Source organism: Pteronotus mesoamericanus, unplaced genomic scaffold (assembly GCF_021234165.1).
Source record: "Pteronotus mesoamericanus isolate MK-2021 breed Mesoamerican mustached bat unplaced genomic scaffold, CSHL_Meso_final scaffold_125, whole genome shotgun sequence".
Lineage (NCBI taxonomy): Eukaryota > Metazoa > Chordata > Mammalia > Chiroptera > Mormoopidae > Pteronotus > Pteronotus mesoamericanus.
The window spans coordinates 1,168,802-1,186,769 of record NW_026555304.1 but is presented as its reverse complement, the minus strand read 5'-3'; the positions used below and the strand labels follow the sequence as shown (position 1 = coordinate 1,186,769).

General features: G+C 39.5%; 1 pseudogene; it reads left to right on the top strand.

The window, feature by feature from the left end:
- Window positions 1-11,738: 11,738 nt before the first annotated feature.
- LOC129082251 (magnesium transporter NIPA2-like) overlaps window positions 11,739-17,968 on the top strand; it is a 45,724-nt pseudogene continuing 39,494 nt past the window's right edge.

Here is a 17,968-nt window from a genome sequence, read left to right as displayed (position 1 = left end):
AAGCAAACCTCAGCAAATTCAGGAAAACTTAAATAATACCAAACTTTTTCTTGAACCACAAGGGCTTGAAACTTGAAGTCAGCCTCAAAGAGAAACTTCAAAACCTTGCAAACTCATGGAGACCGAACAGTAGACTATTAAACAATGAATGGGTCAACAATGAGATAAGAGAAGAAATCAAAAATTTCAGGAAACATATGAAAATCAACAGACAACAGTCCAAAACCTATGGGACACAGCAAAGGCAGTCCTGAGAGGGAAGTTCATAGCAATACAGGCTTACTTAAAAAAAGATAGAAATATTTCAAATAAAAGACCGAACACGACAACTTCAAGAACTGGAGAAACAAAAACAAATAAATCCCAGAGCAAGTAGAAGGAAGGAAATAGTCAAGGTTAGAGCAGAACTGAATGACATAGAGATGAAAAGAACAATTCAGAGGATCACCCAATCCAGAAGCTGGTTCTTTGAAAAGATAAATAAAATTGACAAGCCTTTAAGCAGACTCATCAAGAAAAAAGGGGAGAGGACCCAAATTAATAATATCAGAAATGAAAGAGGAGAAATAAAAACTGATACCACAGAAATACAAAGGATCGTCAAACTACTATGAACAATTATATGCCAAAAATTTGAAAACCTTGATGAAATGGACAAATTTTTAGAAAAGTATAATCTTCCAACACTGAAGGAGGAAGAAACACAAAACTTGAACAGACTGATAACAGCTGGGGAAATGGAAGCAGTCATCAAGAAACTCCCGGCACACAAAAGCCCAGGACTGGACGGTTTCACATGAGAATTTTACAAAACATTTAAGGAAGAGCTAACCCCTGTCCTTCTCAGACTATTCCAAAAAATTCAAGAGGAGGGAAGACTCCCAGACTCTTTCTCTGAGGCCAGCATCACCCTGATCCCAAAACCAGATAAAGACCCTACAAAGAAAGAAAACTATAGGCCAATTTCGCTGATGAACATAGATGCTAAAATCCTCAACAAAATATTGGCAAACCACATCCAGCAATACATTAAAAAGATTATCCACCACGATCAAGTGGGATTCATCCCAGGGATGCAGGGATGGTTCAATATACGCAAATCAGTATACGTGATACATCACATAAATAAAAGAAAGGACAAAAACCACATGATCATCTCGATAGATGCAGAAAAAGCATTCGATAAGGTACAGCACCCATTTATGATCTTAACACTCTGTGAAATGGGAATAAATGGGGCATTCCTCAACATAATAAAGGCCATATATGAAAAACCTACAGCCAACATCATACTCAATGGGCAAAAACTGAATGCTTTCCCACTAAGATCGGGAACATGACAAGGATGTCCGCTTTCACCACTTCTTTTCCACATCGTATTGGAAGTCCTAGCCACAGTGGTCAGACAAGAGAAAGAGATAAAAGGCATCCAAATAGGAAAGGAGTAAATAAAGCTATCATTGTTTGCAGATGACATGATAGTGTACATAGAGAATCCTGTTGACTCTACCAAAAATCTCCTCAACCTAATAAGTGAATTTGGCAAAACAGCAGGATACAAGGTCAACATTCAGAAATTAAAGGCATCTTTGTACACGAGCAATGAAAGAGAAGAAGAAATCAGAAAAAAAATACCATTCAATATACCAAGAAGAAAAATAAAGTACCTAGGCATAAATTTAACCAAAGAGGTAAAAGACCTGTACGCAGAAAACTATACAATATTGAAGAAAGAAATTAAGGAAGACACAAATAAATGGAAGTGTATACCGTGCTCATGGATTGGAAGAATTAATATCATCAAAATGTCCATACTACCCAAAGCAATTTATACATTCAATGCAATCCCTATTAAGATTCCAATGACGTATTTCACAAAAATAGAACAGACATTTCAAAAATTTATATGGAACCATAAACTACCCTGAATAGCCACAGCAATTTTGAGAAAGAAAAACAAAGTAGGAGGAATCACAATACCTGACATCAAACTGTACTGCAAAGCCACTATACTCAAAACAATCCGTTACTGGCACAAGAACAGATCCATACACCAGTGGAACAGAATAGAAAGCCCAGAAATAAGCCCAGGTCTATATGGGTATCTAATATTTTTGACAAATGGGGCAGAAGCATAAAATGGAGGAATAATAGTCTCTTCAAAAAATGGTGTTGGCAGAGCTGGACAGCTACATGCAAAAAATTGAAATTGGAGCATCAGCTGACACCATACACAAAAATAAACTCAAGATGGATGAAAGACTTAAATATAAGTTGCAACACCATAAAAGTCCTTGAGGAGAATATTGGCAGGAAACTCTAAGATATCCCACGCAGCAATTTTTTCACTGATATGTCTACTAAAGCAAGGGACATAAAGGAAAGAATAAACAAGTGGGACCTCATCAAAATAAGAAGCTTTTGCATGGCTAAAGAAAACATCAGCAAAATGAAAAGGGAGCCAACCGTATGGGAAAATATATTTGCTAATGATACATCAGATAGAGGCTTGATCTCCAAGATATATAAAGAACTCACTTGACTCCACTCCAAGAAGACAAACGATCCAATCAAAAAAATGGGCAAAGGACCTGGGCAGACGCTTTTCCAAGGAGGAAATACAGAGGGCCCAGAGACATTTGAAAGGATGCTCAGCATCACTAGCCATCAGAGAAATGCAGATCAAAGCTACCATGAGGTACCACCTCACAACGGTCAGAATGGCCATCATAAACAGATCAACAAACAACAGGTGCTGGCGAAGCTGTGGTGAAAAGGGAACACTAGTACACTGTTGGTGGGAATGCAGACTGGTGCAGCCATTGTGGAAAGCAGCATGGAATTTCCTCAAAAAACTGAAAATGGAACTGCATTTTGATCCAGTGATTCCCCTGCTGGGACTATACCCTAAGAATCCCAAAACACCAATTCAAAAGAACCTATGCACCCCAATGTTCATAGCAGCACAATTTACAATAGCCAAGTGTTGGAACCAGCCTAAATGCCCATCAGTAGATGATTGGATCAAAAAATCATGGTACATATACACAATGGAATACTACACAGCAGAAAGAAAAAAAGAACTACTAAACTTCGTGACAGCATGGATGGAACTGGAGAGCATTATGCTGCTAATAAGCCAGGGGGCAAAAGACAAATACCATATGATCTCACCTATAAGTGGAACCTAACCAACAATACAAAGATGCAAGGAAAATAAGATCAGCAACACTGAAAGGAAAAGTAATCAACAGAGGCAAGAGGGAAGGAGGGAGGGGGTGGTGGGGAAAAGGAAGGGAAGGGGAAAGTCAAGAACATATAGCAAGGACTCATGGACAAAACCAAAGGGGAAGAGTTGAGGGAGGGAAGGAGGGAGGGGACAAGGGAAAGTGGCGGGGGGTAGGCAGAGACAAATGTATTTGAAATAAATAAATAAATAAATAAATAAAAATAATAGTATATCAATGCAGGTAACACTAAAACAAAAATATAATTATCATTATAAAGTCATACTTCATGTTCTTTTAAGGTAGTAGAATGTTCTTTGAAGAAAGCATATCAAGTCAGTTTTTGCAAAGAAATCATAGAAATGGTGCTTCACAGTAGAGAAAAGGAAGACAGAGAGAAGCCAATGAAATAATAGGAAACTTTTTCAGATTAGACTTAAAATGAACCTGACTAATGTAGTCCCATAATTTATTTCTAAGTTATCTGTAGTCTAAACCATTAACATATTCTCATTTTGTATCCTTTTATGAGGAGGAATAAAAGGCTCATTCAGTGTACCATATTTTGGATGTTTTCTTTCTGTTGCTTTAATAAAAACGTTATCAAATATTTAAAAAAATGTGGCATGAATATATTGAGATATTGAGAGAATAGGAATGAGATGTGTAGATTAACTAAATCCTGATCTTTCCCATCATAATAAAGAAATAATAGTACAAACACAATATTAGGGAATTGGCAATAACTAACAGAAGAAACAACTGAAAGAGATCAAAGTAGTTGCCCCTAAGAAAAGGAAAAAGGGATGAGGAAGGATGTTCCCCAGGGCCACTGCTTCTTATTAGAGATCTTAATATGCCTTTTGTGTTTGGCCATATATTATTTTAACTTTTAAAAGATAATTCCAGAATCATAATATAGCTAAGACACATTCTATAAACATATTCTAAAACAAAATTTTATTAAGCAACTAATCATATACATAAACTTTCTAATTTATTTCATATAAATGATACATGATTTATATCTTAGAACATGTATGACATAGTTTCTGCCCTGTAGACATCACTTATAATATAAATCATGTTATCTCAGCCAACCAAGGTCAAGGCTACATGGACAAAGAAAAAAATCAGCAAAGCTGAGTTGCTTAGAGTGACCATGTTTGCTCTAATGGGCAGTTTGTCATATTTTACCATAACATTGTTTTCAAAAGCCAGGCATTTGCAAATACTGATATACTTTTCAGCCACTGATATCTATATTGAAGAAGAATAAAGGAAGGAGAGTTCTTATTCTCTGAAAAATGACCACTTATCAGAATTCTAGATAGAAAGATCTGAGGGAACCAATATGGAATCAGACCCAGTTGTTACTTTCCATGGACATTTCCCACTGCTTGATGAAGAACAAGAGGACTTCATTTCCAGGGAGGATGAATGATCTTTGAAAGGTGGTTACAACTGCTAGTTTGCCAGTGTAAATACAAAATATGAAAGCAAAGTATTTGGAAGGGAAAGGCTTTGGTGATGCTACTGATATCCATGTCATGGACAGAAATTAGAGTGGGCACTGCACAACCATCCAGTCCTGGACACTGGAGCAAAGAGTCACAGAGGCAGCACTACACAACTGCTACCAGATACAGTAATTACACAATTTAACCATGTCTTAAAAGCTCTACAAGTTCCATCAAGTTCCCCTTCCCAACATAAGTTTTTTAAAAGAATAAAAATATGATCTCACCTATAAGTGGAACCTAATCAACAAAACAAACAAGGAAGCAAAATATAATGAGCAACATTGAAATAAAGAACAAGCTGACAGTAACCAGAGGGGAGAGGGGAGTGGGGTAACAGGGGAAAGAAGGGGAAGGGTCATCAAGGAACATGTATAAAGGACACATGGGCAAAGCCGAAGCAGGATAGGATCAAGGGTGGGAGGTGGGGATGTGCAGAGAGGGGGGAGTTTTGGGGAGGAAATGAAGACAACTCTACTTGAACAAAAATAAAAAGGAAAAGAAGGCATACAGGTGACCAATAGACATGAAAAAATGCTCAACGTCACTAATCATCAGGCAAATGCAAATCTAAACCACAGTGAGATTTCACCTCACAACCATCAGAATGGCTACTATCAATAAATCAACAAACAAATATTGACAAGGATATGGAGAAATGGTAACTCTTGTACATTGTTGGTAGGATTATAAGTTGGTGCAGCCACTATAGAAAACATATAAAGATTCCTTAATAAAGTAAAAATAGCACTATTATATCCAGCAATTCTACTTCTGTGTTCTTATCTGAAGAAACTCAAAACACTAATTCTAAAAAACATATGCATCTCTATGTTCATTTGCAGCATTATTTACGATAACCAAGATATGAAAACAATGTAGTAGCCTATCAATAGAAATATGGATAAAGATGGTATGATATACAATGGATTATTACTCAGCCATAAAACCTAATGAAATCTTCCACTTGCAACAACATAGATGAACCTAAAGGATATTGGCAGCAGTCGTGTAGTCAGAGCCCACAGCAGGGACACAGAAGCCACAGGGTCACTCTGGGCTCTAGAAGGTAAACAGGAAGCATCAGAGAAGAGACGAAATAAATTAAGATGTGAAATAGACCTTCTTGCTTACTGTCCCCAAAACTGGTGAAATTAGTCACTCCTTTTTCTTTTAACTTTTCATTTTCAAATAATTTCATCAAAGTTGCAAAAACAGTATGCCCTTGATTCAGATTCACAATTATAACACTTGGCTGTATTTTCTTTATCCTCCCCCTTTTGAATAGAATATTTTTTTATCTTTTATATATTATATACAACATAATATATAAAGTTATATTTTTTGGCTGAACATTTTGAGAGTTAGCTAACTGTCCCCCTGTGTCTTCACCCCAAAATCTTTCATCAGGCATTTTCTAAGGACAAGAACATTCTCTCCTTATAATAAACAAGAGTTCAGAAAAAGTAACTTTGATGACGGTGTTATCTAATCTACAGTCCATATTTAGATTTCACCCCTGATCTAGAATCCAATCCAGGATCATGCATTGCATTTAGTTGTCATGCCTCTTTAATTCCTTTAATCTAGAAAGTTCCTCCAGTTTTCCTGGTCTTTCATAACATTGGCACTTTTCAGGAAAGTTACCTTTCAGTTTGAATTAGGTTCAGGTTACAACATTTATAACAGAAATACCCAGTAAGAGGTGCTTTAGGTGCATCACACATCTCTTCACCATGAAGTTACCATCTTTACCTTTGTAAGTCATAAGTAGTCTTACTTTCTTTGTAGACTTACTTTGTAAGTCATAAGTAGGGAAATTCTTTGAGACAATGTGAATATCCTGTTTCTCCCAAACTTTCATCCAGTAATTTTGACATCCATGGAATATTCTGGTCTGAATCTATCTTTTCTCTGATGGTTATGAAATGGTGACTTTCTAACTCTAGTCTTTTACAATTATCATATAGCATTTGTCTTGAAGGAAGAGCTTTCCCTTATTCTCTATTTATTATCACTGTGAACTTGGGGATTCTTATACAGTTCAGGGAACTGCAACCTGTTGTCATCATTCATTTTGATGTTCACTTTGTCCCTCATTTGACTAGTGAGAGCTCCTCAAGCCTGTCCCTGGGTCCTTTTGACATGTCCTTATCATTTTGTGAGCAATTCCTTACTTTCTGACATAATAAGATGTCCCAGACTCTTCTTGTACTTTCTTATCCTCCCCAGCCCTGAAATCAGCTATTTCTCCAAAGAGTATTTGTTTATTTTGTGGAGCATAATATTTAGAAACCAAGATATAAACATGCGGTGTGTTCAGATATTATCAACTTCCTATGGTAAAGCATTTGGGGTAAATCAGGTCTTTTATTGGGAGGTGGGTCGGTGGGGAGCTTCACAGAAAGACTTTCTAATTGGTTGAATAATATTTAAGTTCTATTTTAGCAAGTCCAGACAAAATGTTATCTGTAGTGTCCCTATTTTTGTTTCCAAACAGGTGTTGCTGCGATGGCTGTGTTTGTGGTTGCAGTGCTTGCTGTGCTTGTAAAATCCCAGGTGATATTAGTGGTCTGTAATATAAATATCTCCAATCTGGCTACCACTGGCCGCTTCTCTGACCTCTACATTTGTCAATAACAGTAAACTAACTTGAACTGGTGCTCCTTGTACTCCTACTTTTTGGTGAGGATATTGGAAACCCACCAAAGGCAGTTTTACCGTGCTGTAACAAGTGTTGGTATAATCACAAAATCCACCAGGCAACCACGAACTCAGGGGTTCATATGTCTATCCTCACACACAAGTTCATCCATTGGAATAAATATCCTGCGTCCTCTAAAAAAATCTCTCAAACTACTCATCAACCCTTTTTAGTCTTTTCTATGTCAACTTTCAAGTACAGCTTCTTTCAAACCCACATTGTCATTGGCTGACCCTCACTGCAGAACCCTAAATGTTCAGTGACACACAATGTCAGCATACTAGAGTAAAATAATTGAAGGAAATAAATGAAATAAGCAAACCTCTCTCCTCTCTCCACACTAAAAGAAGGCTACCTGATACCTTCCTTTTTCTCCTACCCAGAGTATAGAACAGCATCTTGCTTCCTATTTAATATATATTTGGCAAAAACATGAATTAATTCATTGATTTTTTTGAGGTAATCATTTGGAAAAATTGGCCAAATTTCTCAAAATCGCTAATGCTACTACCTCCATTAGTCAATCCAATAACTCCTCTTTTTCTATTGTTCAAATACATTTGTCTCCATTTTCCTGCCACCACTTTCCACTGCCCCTCGCATCCCTACCTCCCACCCTCAATCCTTCCCCACTTTGGCTTTGTCTATGGGTCCTTTATACATGTTCCTTGATTTGATCCTTCCCCTGCTTTTCCCTGTTATATCCCTCCTTCCTTCCCTCTCATTATTGCCAGTTTCTTTTTTCTTTCAATGTTGCTGGTTATACTTTCCTTGCTTTTGCTGATTAGGTTTCACTTATAGGTGAAAACATATGGTATTTGTCGTTCACCCCCAGCTTATTTCACTTAGCACAATGCTTTCCAGTTCCATCCATGCTGTCGAGACGGGCAGTAGTTCTTTCTTTCTTTCTGCTGCATAGTATTCCATTGTGTAAATGTACCATAGATTTTTTATCCACTCATTTATTGATGGGCACTTAGGTTGCTTCCAACACTTGGTTATTGTAAACTGTGCTGCTATGAACATTGGGATGCATAGGTTCTTTTGAATCAGTGTTTTTGAGATTCTTAGGGTATAATCCCAGCAGTGGAATCGCTGGGTCAAAAGGCAGTTCCATTTTTAGCTTTTTGAGGAAATTCCAAAGTTTTTTCCACAGTGACTGCACCAGTCTGCATTCTCACCAACAGTGTTCTATGGTTCTCTTTTCTCTACAACCTCACCAGCACTTGTCATTTGTTGATTTACGATGGCCATTCTGACTGGTGTGAAGAGGTATCTCACTGTGTTTTTAATCTGCATTTCTCTGATGGCTAGTGATGATTAAAAGTTTGTAGAATTTTTTTCCCTAAAAAAAAAACTATTAACCCTTTTTAGATGTGTTGCAAATACTTTCCTATTCCATTACTTGTCCTTTAACTCTTTTATATGTGTATTACTGTAAGTCTTAAATGTTTAATATAGTCATATGGTCAATATTTTACTTTATCGCTTCTGTGTTTGAATATTTTACTTCAGGGTAAGAAAAATATTAGTTTGTATTTTCTCCAAAAACTCTTTAGATTTTACTTATTGATTTTTAACTCACCTGAATAATTTTGCATAATGCGTGAAATTGGGCTCTATATTTGTTTTATTTCAAGTAATAGTGGTCCATGCACCTTATTTGTTGAATAAGCCTTATTTTCTCCATTGATTTGAAATATCAATTTAATCATATTACATTGTTAGACATATACATTTGTTTCTAGAATGCTCATTTTATTTCATTGATCTCCTTGATTATTTCTGTGCTGGTGTCATATTTTTTTAATTGCTGAGACTTTATAATGGATTTAAATTTTTTAATATTTTATAATGGATTTTGACATTTAAAACTTAAAAAAATGGGGAAATATATTGCCAATGATACCTCAGACACGGGTTAGACCTCCAAAATATATAAATAATGCACATGACTCCACTCCAGGAAGACAAACAATCCAATTAAAAAACTGGGCAAAGGACCTGAACAGACACTTCTCCAAGGAGGACGTAAACAGGGCCCAAACCCAGTAACACTTGATGTCACTCTCCCTTGATTCCCTTACTCTGAAAAACACTACACACACACATTCCGCGCCCCCCATCCCGCCCTAGTAAGCAACTTACCACTCTTCAAATACCTATTATGGCAAAGTAACTACCACTGGATATTAATTTTGCAAAACAGTTATGATAGTGTTAGATAATTTAATGAGTTTAGACCCTACATAGATAGGCCCAGGCAACACTGGGGACAGGGAGTATGTCCTTATATCACTGGCCACACCTCTACCACATCTGTCTACACCTGCTGAGTGGCCCTGCTTAAGTGCCTAAGTTATTAACATTGTAGTTTCCTCACTATACATTTGGGACAACCACAAGATACTGTGGAGAACCTGACCTTGGTGAACACATCATTAAGTGGTGGTTCTTGTTATATTTTATGTTTCAACCTTGTGTCCTCCCTCTACACATCCCACTCAGAACCCAGACACATCATTCATCTATACTTATGGTCCTTAACTGAAACACTAACCAACTAACCCCTCTCCCTCAAACTTGATGTATTGAAATAAAGTTATTTGATCAACAAGTATTTACCAAGAATGCTTCCTAGGTGACCAGTATTGTGCTAGGCTCTGGGCAAGCAATATTGACAATATCCACACAAGGTCTACTATCCTGGGACTCACACATCAGGAAAGGGCCAGGAGGAATCCTCTGCAGTCTAGAGAGGGCACGCAGTGTTCAGGGTGCCCAGGAAAAGACCTGCATGGAAAGCTGTAAGAGCCAAGGAAGAGAAGGACTCAGTCAGACAAAGTGCCAAGATGGCTCTAGGCAGATGGAACAGCATGCGCAAAGGCCCAAAAGGTAGCAGATTACTGTGTTTACAGAACTTTGTAGGAGTTACTATCACAGAGGGACAGATGCTAGGAAGAAGGTGGCCAGACATGGGCTGCAGCAGGAAGTACTGTGGATTACAGAGCAGCAGGTAAGTTTTGTAGAGGAATGAAGCCATGGGTGCTATCCCAGTAGAGAAAGCAGAAGGATGAGCAGTGGAATCAGTGGAGAACAACACTTGGTACACAGTGCAGAACAAGTGTTTCAGATCAGATGAGCTGAGACAGGGGTTCATTTGTATGGCCACAGTAATGACCCAGGTCAGAGCTCATGATGCTTGAGAAGGGTAGTGGCAGTGGGGGTAAAAGTGACAGTAGGTGGGATTGGGAGATGTTTAGGTGGAAAACTGTGGAGTTTTGAGATATAGAGGTGACAAAAAGGAAGATGTTAAAGATGACTCCCAGACTTCTGACTTGAGCAACTGGGTGAGTTTTCTGAGATGGGGAAAACAGGCAAAGGAGCATATTTGGAGGAAAGAACCATGAGTTCTGCTTTGGGATCGTGAGATGGGAGGTGCTCTTGGAACATCTGAGTGGACATAGTTGTTGGATATGGAGGAGGTGAGTCTGGAGCTCAAAGACAAGATATGAGTAAAGAAATATGGTGGGCTTTTTGGGCACATATGGAGATAATTGGATCCTGGTGTTAAAGATGGGGCTAAGTTGCCCAATTGACAAATAAGTAGATCCTCAGGATACAAGTAAAACAGGAACAAAAACAATTTTTTTTTAATTTTTTCATTTCGTATTTCAAAAAGTGCAAGAAACTGCTCCTCCTGGGGAAAATCAGCACTCAGCTGAGCCACTGTTAAGTCTGTTTCGTAGTTTGAACAAATTTGAATTTAGATTCGTCATAGTCAGTCAGGAAGGGGGTGGTCATTGGCTTGTTTAGGATTCCTAAAGATCTTGCTTTAATACTGAATGTACACGTTGCTACAGGAACCTCAAAGTCACCATGAGAAACATGGTTTCCAGAAAACAGAGGGTGCTCACTGGCCCCTCAGGTAGCTGAGCTTCATCAGAAGCCAGCTGGGTGATGGTGGCACTTTCTGAGGTCCCCACCTGCAGTATCTTGCAGGTGACATCTGTTTAGCTGGCCCTTTAATTCATAATATGTGGTCTGGGTACTGATGTGTTAATACATTTCTCTGTAAAGTAGAATACTGCATTTTAAAAGAGAGGTTTTAGAGACTACACCTAAAATGAAATGCAGAAATCTCCTGGTCTATATTTCAGACTCTGAGGCAGATCTTTAACAAGAGAGAGGCCTATGTCCTGGTGAGGGGGCTTTTCTGGCAACTTCTTAAGTCACAGTACATAGGCAGCCCAATACATCTGCCTGCTTATGTGACAAAGCCGTAGCATGGCCACCACTTCTCGACTCTGTTTGTACCTAAGACCAGATGGTGTTCGAACCTCACCCAGTGCCATGTCCCCAGCCACTCAGACTCTTTGGATGCTAGCCACTTATAAAACCTATGAAATGCAGAGGTAAGGGCCAGCTTTGGCATCAGGTAAGGTTTTACTCAAGTCACAGACCATTGCTGCTGACTGCAAATAGCTGGCAGAGGAACGGCCCCCAGAGCCAATAAGCTACTTTTCCATAAAAATATACTCAGGTAAATAAGCACTGCTCCCTGGAAAGACTCAGTCCTCTGAAGACGTAAATATCCTCAAGGTGCCTGAAAAAAATTGAGTCAGTTTCAACTTGGCATGCTATTAATGGTGCTAATTATTTTCCCTGGGTCCCCATGTAAATTCGTGTGGAAAGGAGGGGGATAGGGGGAACTCTGTTTATCTGAGAGTTACTGCTTAACCAAGCCATGAGTGATAAGAGACCAGAAAGTAAGAAATGATATTTTTCCTTGGAAGTTAGCAATTAACTTATGAAAAGCACAAAGACGTGCTGGACTGATTTGACCAAGGTTCTAGAAGGCGACACTCACCTTTCATTCACCCTATGTCAGCAACTCACCTGTTGCAAAGAGAAATCCCAGGGAAACCACACCAAACTGACTTGGGGATGGGCTGCTGATCTACTGGAATTTTAAAAAATGGTTTACCTTTGGAAGGAAAGACATGTGAAAGCCCAGGGTACACTGGCAGTAATTCCCTTTTCATGCTCAACAAACTCTAAGAGGCTGCCTTTTGTTCTGTGTTACCAACCACAGTGCACACGTGCTCCATGAGGTCTAAAGAGAAAGTTACAGTAAATGCCGAGAGACCAATGTGGAAGGGAGGTGGATAGGGAAGTGGACCTCCTCTGGATGTTCAAGTCTTTTTTTGCTCTTCATATGAGAAATTGCAGAACTCCATACAAGCATACTCTGTTCCAAGTTTACTTCTTGGGAAGTAAAAGGGAAAACTCTTTTCTGGTATGTTTTCCTTCTAAGTGACTTTGGAGGTCTGAACTTCAGGAACTATGACATTAGATGACATACTATACTAAAGAGCAGCAGAGAGAGGGATAGATGGTCATAATATACCTCTCAGAGATGTGCATGCATATCTACTCACTTCAAAGCTCATCCTGCAGAAAATGCCAAGAACACTCTGTAAGAACCAGGCTAATGGCCAATTGTGCAAAAGATCTTCCCTGGATTTACCACATTAGGCTGGCATGCAGGAGGATGCTTGACTTCAGAGCAATGAATTGTTCTTGGCGTGAGGCATGGTGAGCTTGGCTCTGTTCCAAGTACCCCCTGAATATTTTTATTTCCTCCTGTGCTTAAAATTGCATTTTTCCCCCAAGTGTACCACATCATTGTCATATTTATTTGTGTCTACCACCTTTCCAAGAATAAAGAAAAAGACACTTTGAATTTCAGGTGATAATAGAACATATCATTTTAGCCACTTTTTAAAAAGTTAACATTTATTGAGTATTTTTTTACATTAAAATTGCATTTTAAATTCTGCTGTTATCAGAGGAGAGGTGTAAATTCTTAACATGTGGTCAACACCTTTCCATCTATTTTCTTCCTTTGAAGACCTGGGCTTTTATACCTAACATATTAATTTGGGGAACTGCTTCATCAATCTGCTAAGGGCCACTGTGGCACAGCATTGGTAATTCTATCTCATTCTACAGGTGTATCTCTGTTTCCGCATTTATTTTTTAAAAAAGAAGAAGGACATTATAAAGGAGAGTTTTGTGGGCTTGGTGTGAAACCAGGGAAGTCCCACCATCTAACCAAGAATATTATCACGTTTACTGATTTGCGTATATTGAACCATCCCTGCATCCCTGGGATGAATCCCACTTGATCGTGGTGGATAATCTTTTGAATGTATTGCTGGATGCGGTTTGCCAATATTTTGTTGAGGATTTTAGCATCTATGTTCATCAGCGAAATTGGCCTGTAGTTTTCTTTCTTTGTAGGATCTTTATCTGGTTTTGGGATCAGGGTGATGCTGGCCTCATAGAACACCAAAACGCCAATACAAAAGAACCTATGCACCCCAATGTTCATAGCAGCACAATTTACAATAGCCAAGTCTTGGAAGCAACCTAAATGCCCATTAGTAGATGATTGGATGAAAAAATTATGGTATATATACACAATGGAATACTATGCAGCAGAAAGAAAAAAAGAAGTACTAAACTTTGCGACAGCATGGATGGAACTGGAGAGCATCATGCTAAGCGAAATAAGCCAGGGGGCAAAAGACAAATACCATATGATCTCACCTATAAGCGGAACCTAACCAACAATGCAAAGAAGAAAGGAAAATATGACCAGCAACACTGAAAGGAAAAGAAATCAACAGAGACAAGAGGGAAGGGGGTGGGGCAGGGAAAAGGAAGGGAAAGGGAAAGTCAAGGAACATATAGCAAGGACTCATGGACAACACCAAAGGGGAAGAGCTGAGGGAGGGAAGGTGGGAGGGGGCAAGGGAAAGAGGTGGGGGGGAGGCAGAGACAAATGTATTTTAAAAGTAAATAAATTAAAAAAAATAAAAAATAAAATAAATAAAATAAAATAAAATAAAATAAAAGAATATTATCAATGTTCTATGGATAAAAATTCAGGACCAAATATAATCCCAATGAAGGAATCATTGAAATTGAAATGATTACCAGTGCTGCTTATCTGATGGCAAAGCTGCTGAGAACCCGCCTTCCAGACCCAGAGCCTGCACGCCCTCATGTTCTCACTCCCTGTTCCTTTCTCCCTCCTCTCCTGCTCTTTCTTTTTTCTCCATGTGCTTCAAGTTGAAATTAAGATATTTGGGAGTATGAAGGAGGCATATTTGTGTCATTCATCTTGACAAAGCAATCAACCAGCCTTCTATAAGAAAGAGATCCCGTCTTTTTCAGATTGGCTAGCTATCAACATTGAATGTTCTTGGTTCTGTTTTAATGGGCTTTACTTGACCTGTGTGGAGAGCACACATTGCTCAGAGCAGGGCATATGTATCAGTACACCCCAAAATCACCTCAGTCCATTCAGGCAAATATTCATGATATCAGGACACAGGAAATACATTCCAATAGTTTATTTCAGTTTTAACTAAGCCAGTGGACTCAGTATTTGAAGTCATGCAAATGCAACCAGGGTCACCTCTTTACATGAAACTCAAGATATTCTACCCACAAACACCTACACAATGGTTAAAGCTGTAAAGTTCTTCCTTTATCCCTGACGTGAGGAATGAATGTTGTCCTAGTATCAACTACATGTACATGGACAAGCACAGAGGGACACCAGGTCCCCAAAACCTCACTTTATCCAACTGGAATCTGTCTCATTCCATACCTCTGGTTCTGAAGGCTCCTACACAGCAAGCACAGCTAATGGAAGGTTCATTCAGAGTCACCCTCTTGGTTTCAGAAGAAATCAGTCTGATCTAGTACTAGTGCCATACCCTCCATTATGCATGTGCCCAAGAGCACACATGTGTACTACACACATACATAGTTATATGCAAATACCACATGCCACACACACCACATAAATGCACACATTACATATATAAACCATACACAAACCAACACATACCATATACAGACATGCATACATTGCACACCACATACAGTTCAACCTTTAGGCCAAGCATTCACAAAGCTCTTCTAAGTTTCTCTGGCCAGTGACATAAAAAATACCTCCAGCTGGCATGTATTTCTGTTGCTTCCATGCGTCCTAATCTTCTCAGGTATTCCCACTGCACTCCACCTTGTCTCCAGACAAGTGCTTTTCCCTCAAGCCACAGATCTAAGTTGATTTCCAGCTCTGAAGTCTGGCTTGCATTTTTCTACTAAATATATCTTTCTTGTCTTTGTTTTTTTATTTTGTTTTTGTGGGGTGTTTCTTCAATTTTCTGAGTATGTGGGTTATATATTCATATCTATCATCTTACTCAACTGCCTACCATTCTTTTGTCAATGATTTCCCCAATATAATCTGTACACAAGTGCACTATAAGTTACTAATGCAACCTGGGTTTCCTATGCCATCCCAGCCATACCCACCATCTCAGAACCCCAGTTTCTCTTCAAACACACCCCCTCTCAAGGAGTCCCAGTAGTGTTCAAGACCAGAGTCTTCCTCAGTGACATCTGAGAGTCTGTCCCCTCCCTAACCTCCTGCTTCTGCTCCTGCCCTTATTGAGTGCTGCCATGAACAGCAGCAAAGGTCAGGAAGCAGCATACTGTTTGAGCTCAAAGAACACTGCCCCTTTGCCCCCACAGCATATAATGCCTCTGGAGAGATGCTTCCAGCTGTCTGCACAAAAGCTGTCTCCATGGAGGGCACAGACATCAATGCCAAGGGCCTCCCCCATGGCTACCAAATACAGGCATCACCTCCATGGCAACAGAAGCCACTGGACCTGCCAGATTTTATGCCTTCCAGAGGAGGACCATCTCCCTCTGTCACCTCTGGGCAGTATCTGCCATAGAGCTCCTCAGTGAGTGCTTCTGTACCCTGAGATGGCGGAGACTAGCAAGGCAGCTCCTCCTATGTGTGTCCCCATCCTATTGCTCCAGGACCCAGACACATCCAGGGACAGGCTAGTGCATACTGTAAGTAAGAGACCACAAATGGTTTCAGTCAGTTTCCTCTCTACCCTGAGCATGCATACTTTCCAGTAGCCTGCTTGCTCCTTCCTGAGAATAGCCCTCAACAGAATCAGCATGCGAGGCTCCTAGGCCAGCCCAGTGCATCTAACTGGCTCTTCCTGCACATGGAATACAGTATGGGGAGGTCCTAGCTTGGAGATGCAAAAAAGGTATTGTTCCTCCCATGATTCTGTCTCTATTACATTATACAATATGTTCTAGCCTTTGACACAATCTGATTTTGTTAGGGTGAAGATATTGTGTTTAAAAGACAAACAAAATGAATGAGGGAACAGAATGCTATTCTGGAAAGGACAGGGATGCTCCTGAACCAGTCCTGGACAGAGGATGCTCAATCCCTCTGACTAGCATTCTTTATCCCTGTGAGACAAGACCTACTTCAGAGGGAAAGTCAGTTCCTCACATCTATCTGGCCCTGGAGTTCAATGCTAGAGCACCCACATCTCCAGAAAAGCATGGGGCATCAGTGGACAGCAGGTGGAAGCACCAGGTCCATCCCATGGACTCACTGGCTAATTCATTCTCTCTTCCACCATGTGTGACATTCTTCTGTGTACATTTTACAGGTGAAGCTATCGATGTCCAGAAGGGGCAGTTTGCCCAAATTGCACAACTGATAGTGTTTCACCCCTGCCTGATCCAAGCCCCTTGTTCTTTCATTGACTAAAGTTTTCCTCAGGACCAAGAGGTGGGTTGAGAGAGTGGGGTGATCCAGGGAAAGCCAAGAACAAGAAAGAATATTCAGTGAATGGGGGTTGCCACTTTACAGCACCAGAGCTTTTCCAGAAGAAGAGTGTTGGACCCTTGCTGGACCTGTAAGGTACGTGCCTCCCACTTGTCCTGACCATTATCTCCTACCTAGACAATGTGTAGTCCCTCTGTTTCAAGCCTTTGCCACCTGGTCACATCACTAAATCTGCAGGTCACATGGATCAAGGGATATGTGGAACAGCTCTGAAATCCTCTACAGAGTCATACAACATGGGGACTAAAACTCTGTGACTCATGTCAGTGGCATCTCCCTGCTGCCCAACCAGAAAGAGAGCTCCAAGTTAATTTTAAAAACTCATGAGATCTAAATGAAGATCTCCCTGCTCATTGCTTCTTCCACTTTGACACAGATACTTGGGCCAGATGCTGGGGCCACATCCTTTCACAGTGATTAGAATCTGACTCTTTAGTCTCCTGTTCCACATCCAAAAGTCCAAACTAGCTCTACCCCAAAGCTGTCTGATAGTTCTAATGCCTCCACCAACAAAAGAATAAACATTGGTTATATAACTTTAATATGAAGGTTAGAAAATGTGAGTGGCATTTTTTATATTTTCAAGGATATAATCCTCATAATTAAACAGGTTAACAATTAGTTATTTCAAATAATGTTCCCTTCTGTTTAGTATTTTATCACATTTACTATCTCTACAACTAAATATTCAAATATATGCAAGAAAAATTATATATATTCTCAGAGTCTGTTTTACTATAAAGAATCACAGTTGTTGCATTTAAGT